This window comes from Lissotriton vulgaris, chromosome 3_1, assembly GCF_964263255.1.
Source record: "Lissotriton vulgaris chromosome 3_1, aLisVul1.2, whole genome shotgun sequence".
Taxonomy (NCBI): Eukaryota; Metazoa; Chordata; class Amphibia; order Caudata; family Salamandridae; genus Lissotriton; species Lissotriton vulgaris.
The window spans coordinates 1,698,677,959-1,698,683,958 of record NC_141689.1 but is presented as its reverse complement, the minus strand read 5'-3'; positions in this window follow the sequence as shown (position 1 = coordinate 1,698,683,958).

Below are 6,000 nucleotides of genomic sequence, written 5' to 3'. Positions count from 1 at the left end.
AACATTGTTTACAGTTTTAAAAACCTTGTTTTTCTGAATATAAAATTAAATATGCGGTCCAATACCTTTGAAATGTTAAGCAATTTTAATCAGGTGATGGGAAAGAGGGCTGTTGCCCTTTAAATGTGACAATGTACACACTGACTGTATGACCCAGTGGAAGGCTTCCGCCAAAACGCGTAGGTCTGTTTTTCTGGCACACATGCACTTTGTAAGGAAAAATAAAAAGTTCAATAAAGATTTCAGATAAATCTCAATACCTCCACCTGTGTCATCTTCCTCTGTTGCCCGTTATTGAAAGATCGGTGGATTGCAGGGGTAGTATTTGGCAATAACTTTGGCGCCGCATGACAAATCTTCCACAAATTTTCAAAATGTATTCTTTATTCAGTGCAGCTGCTATATTGATAGTTTCAAAGTGATCCATCAAGCTGGGGCTGAGAAAAAGCGGGGTTCCAAAATGCTTTTTTCCATAGGGATTTTGAACTCAACTATAACCTGAACAGCTGAACGGAATTACACCAATTTTGCCAGAAAGCAAGATGCTGGTCCATAAAGCGTGCTTTTTGTGATTTGCCGAACATCTGTTTAGCAGTTTTAGAGATATTTCAGGTTAAAAAAATATATATATCTGGGGACATGGATCTTTGCAGTGGACTCGCGGATCCACAGTCCCCTGATGAAATTTGATTGGCTGCCAACACTTCAACAAGGAAGCGTTGGCAGCCATGCTGGGACTCAGCTTCAAGCTGAGCCCCACAATAACTGTAAAAAATAAAGAAAAGGGGCAGGGAAGGAATAGCCTGACCCCCCAGATATGGTGACCCGGCTGGGCATTCAAAATTATTTTTCTTTAGAAATGTTGCTGCAAATTCACGTCGATCTGCGGATCTGCACAACATTGAAAAGAAACATGCAGGCTTCCGTGCTTCTTTAAAAGGAAGCCCCCAGGTGGGCCAAATCCTGTGGGCATATCAAAAATCAAGGACCCCCACCTATCCGGGGTATTTGTTGTAAATTATACAGGGGTGCTTGCATGGCACTCCCACACCCCAGTGACTGCCACCTCCCCAGGGCTTTGCTGTAACTGAATGGGGGGCCACAGAGAAGCCCTGAGTCCTGGAGACCACCAACTCCCTGGAATGGAATGGCAGACCACATGGTCCCCCCCATGCCCCAGGGACCAGAACATTCCTAGGGCTAGAATTTTAACTAAAGAGGGAGAGGAGCCCTGTGGTCCCCTTCCTGGGCCATTATCGGCTCCGGGGACCACCATGTCCCTGGGGCATTCCATTAAAGTAAAAGCATGGGGCCACAGGACCCCCTACTGGAGCCAATTATGACCCTGGGGACCGCCACCCCCAAGGAAGACTCCTGCTATGTCCTGGGGTGCCCACCTTCGGAACATAACTGCTTGCAGTAGCTTGGGGGGAGATTTATTGCTCCAGCCAAGCCATAGCAAACACTCCGCTTCCAGGAAAGAAAGAGCGGAGAAATGCTCTATTTTGCTGGAAGCAGAGAATCTGTTTGACACACAGGGATCTGCATGTTGACCACAGGGATCTGTGTGTCAAAGCAATGCCAGCTCCCACAGGAGGCAGGGAGCCAGCAAGGGCTGCAGGGGTATTCAGGCTCCCTCACGGTCCCCAACAGAGATGCTGGGCCCTGAGGATAGGGTCACTGGGGCCGAAATAAGCCCAGGAGGGCCAAGTGGCCTGGTGTGAAAAAAACAGCTTGTGATGTCTAGTCTACTTGTTTCTAAGGAAATGACTATCTGCTTACGTACATAGCAAAAAGGAGTCTTGCTAAAACTAGCTGGGTTACTTTCTTATTCAGCAGTGATTACCCAAGCAGGCACAGAGTACCAGGTTGAAAAGCTGTTGAAGCCCATGACGCTGAATTTCTCTGGTTCTGTGCGCGTGAAATCTGAGCCTAACTATAACATCCCTGTAACCTTTGTATTTTCAGTGAATATATCGATAGATATTCACTTAAAAAAAACAGAGGTTACAGGGTTATTATAGTTAGCAAATAGAATTTAAAAAAACTTAGAAATTCACTGAAAATAACTAAGGTTACAGGGATGCTGTAGTTCATCTCAGATTTTAGTCGCACAAAGCCAGAGCTATAACTACAACTTACACCCCTGCAATACACTGCTTATGACTACACATAGTGCATCATTCATGACACAGTCAGTGAGTCAGTGACATCACTGATGACATCTCAAATGATATCACTAGTTGGCTTCACTGAAGTGAATTTTCAAAATCTATTTTCTAACTATAACGTCTTTGTAAATTTTCTTTTTTAAAGTGAATTTATATGTTTTTTGGCTAGTAGTCAGGTTTTCAGAGTGGTGGAGAAGGGGGACATGGCCTCTAACAACCTCTCAGCAATCCCACTGTATGGGACTTACTGGAGGTAACAGGAGGGGTAGGTGGCCCCCAATGATCCTGAAGAGCCAAGGGGACTTCATTCCCCAACCATTAGTGTGCCGGTTGGCATATTTGCAGAGTGGTAGAGAAAGGGAGCAGGGCTTCCAAAGACCTCTCAGCAATTTTGCAGTGTGGGACTTGCTAGTGGTAACAGGAGGGGTGCCTGTCCCTCAAGGACCCTCGGTAGCCAAACATTTCATCCCCCAACCAGTAGTGCAAAAGGAGGTGCATTTGCAGAGTGGTGAAGAAAAGGGGCACAGCCTCTGACAACCTCTCAGCAATCCCACTGTGTGGGACTTACTGGAGGTAACAATCTATCAATCAATTAGGGGTTTGTAAAGCACTGCTACTCACCCGTAAGGGTCTTAAGTCGCTGAGGGGTGGGGCTACTGATCCGTCTGGGTGCAGAGATTCAGTCAAAGTTCCAGGTCTTTAGGTCATTCCTGAACTGGGTCAGTGACGCAGATTGCCTGAGGTGGAGGTGTCTGGTGTTTCAGGTCTTCATGATGCGCTAGGCGAAGGATCTTCCTCCGGTTCTGATCTTGTGGGTCCATGGGATGGAGGCCAGGGTGAGTCTGGCGTAGCAGAGTTGCCTGGTGGATGTGTGGAAAGTGAAGCGTTGGTTGAGATATTCTGGTCCTGCATCATGGAGGGCCTTGTAGGCATGTGTAAGGAGCTTAAGATTCTCTTGTTGATAGGGAGCAAGTAGAGTTTCAGAGGTGTTGTGCCAAGTAGCCGTGGTGGGGTATTTCGAGGACCAGTCTGGCTGTGATGTTCTGGAATTTCTGTACTTCCCTGAGCTGTTTCTGGGTGACGCCGGAGTTGAGTGCATTGTCATAGTGTAGTCTAGCTGGTGATGAGTGCGTGATTGACTGTATTTATGGATTCTGTGGGGAGCCATCTGAATGTTTTTTCAAGCAGGTGGAGTGAGTGGAAACAGGAAGAGGATACTGCTTTGATTTTGCAGTTCATTGAGAGTGAGGAGTCCAGTATGATGCCAAGTTTGCATGTGTGGTCTGCAAGGGTGGGTGGGGTTCCTAGTGCAGTGGGCCACCAGGAGTCATCCTAGGCTGAGGGGTTGGGTCCCAGTATGAGTACTTCAATCTTGTCCAGGTTGAGCTTGAGGGAGCTGTCTTGTATCCAGGTAGCAACTGCCTTGATTTCGTTGTGAAAGTTGATTCTGGTGGCTGTGGGTTAATTGGTGAGGGAGATGATCAGTTGGTGTTGTCAACGTGGGAGATGATGTTGAGTCTGTGGCTTCTGAGGATGGCAGAAAGGGGAGCCACGTAGATGTTGAAGAGGGTGGGGCTCGGGAAAAAGTCCTGGGGCACTCCACAGCTGATCTCTGTAGTTTCTGAGAGGAATGGGGTAGTCTGACTCACTGTGTTCGGCCGGTAAGGAAAGAGAGGATCTAGTCCAGTGCCTTGTCATGGATGCCAGTGTCATGGTGTCTCATGATTAGGGTGCAATGGGAGATGGTGTTGAAGGCATGCAAGGGCTCCGGGAGGGGTTGTTGGCTCCCAAGAACCTTTAGGAGCCAAGGGGACATCACCCCCTAACTGGTTGTGCATGAGGAGGCAAGTTTCAGAGTGGTGGAGAAAGGCTGTGTGGCCTCTGACAGCCTCTCAGCAATCCCACTCTGCAGGGTTTATTGGAGGTAACAGGAGGGGTGGTGGGCCCCCTAGGAACCTAAGGAGTCAAAGGGACTTCACCATGCAACTAGTAATTTGCCAAGAGGCTTGTTTGCAGCATGGTGGTGAAAAGGGGCAGGGCCTGCGGCAACTTGCCAATGTTTCCATTGAGTTATTCTTTTCTATTTTTTTTTCAAAAGTGAACAAGATTCATTTTTCTCCTCCATGTATTTGATCACATTGGTGTTTTCATGCTAAAAACTTCTGTTTTCCATTTTCCTCTTAGAAAAAGAGAAAATAACTAATAAATTAAAAGTTACATAGAAGTCAATGAATGATAAGTCATACTTTACTATATTCCATAAGCTTTTCTACATCTTTCACCCACAATCACATATTTCTATCTAGTGTACCACTAAATTACTATTCCTATCTCCGGAAAAACTCCACGCTGTTACCCAGTTCAGTATTTTTCCAAAATAAATTATAACTTCCCATCAAGTCTGAATTCATAAAAGTTTAGAAAGAAACACATTCCTCTTGAGACACTTTTGCTAACACTGGGCACGATGTTTCACTATAAACATATCAATATCAGCATTCAAATACCTCATAGGGCTAAAGTACACGTATAATGATGTTCATTAAAAAAACACGGTTTGTACTAACACATTCCACAATCTTTCTTTACTTACAAGGGAATACAGTTTGAACACTTTGGGGCATATTCTCAAGAATGTGTGATAACCATTGCAAAAGGTACTTAACGCAACTTCGGTACCTTGCGATAGGCTCTAGATAATGCCTCAACTGACCACTTTAAAATCAACACCACGCTGCAAAAATGTGAAACGTGAGGGCTAAAAAAGCCACGATGAGGCCAATCGCGGTACTAAAATCAGCGAAAACCAGCAACAGGCCTGCAATCCACACGCGTCAGGCGGGAAAAATCACCATAAAAGTAGAAACCCCCCCACAAACAAATGGCAAAAAACAGCGAAGCACAATGGATGTTGCCAGAGCAAGTACAGTGGAGAACCAGAACCCCTCAAGTCCCCCAGAGGACCTGCCTGGGACCTCGGGGTTAGGGAAGGTCAAGGAGAAGAAGAGTAGGAAGAAGCGCTTCAGTCCGCAGGAAAACAGGATCCTGATAAAGGAGGTGGTAGAACACCATCAACAACTGTTCGTCACCTCCACAGTGTCATTGGCAACCAAAAATGGAATATGGCAGTCCATCGTGGACAAGGTGAATGCAGTGGGAGTGCAGAAGAGGACAATGGAAGAGGTCAAGAGGTGCTGGAATGACGTCAAGTGCAAAAACCAAGCTGAAATTCACCAACAACCGGAAGGCAGCAATGCACACTGGAGGTGGGAGTCCTTTGCCACAGGAGGAGCTGGACGACATGGAGGAAATAGTGTTCACAACCTTCAGTGGGTAGATGGTGACTGGACTCAGGGGACCGGACACTGCTCAACATGTCCATACAGAACAACAACAGGGTGGGTAACGACCAGGGACTGGGGGGACGGGGAGAGATGGGGACAATGGCATGCATGCACAATTGAGCTGAGCACATCTGTGGACAAACAATGCCCCAGACCCCAACTCCCACCAAGAGAGCAATGTACGCAAGTATGCAACATCTCAGCACTGTATAAGCACTGTAGTCAAAGGCATACAGCAGAAAAGGGTTAAGGGGCAGCAAAACAGAGCAGCAGGGGCCACACCCCCGAAATACAGCACACACACATGACATGCAGAGCACAGCAACACTGACATAAATGTGGCCCAAACCGCAACATGTCCACAACAGAACACAGGACACAACTGGTGCCAACTGGGTGTAGGCACTGTCAATCATAAGTGGCATTGCAAGGAAATGTGAGATGACTATGTACAAGTACAAACACACACACATCTGTTGTCAAAA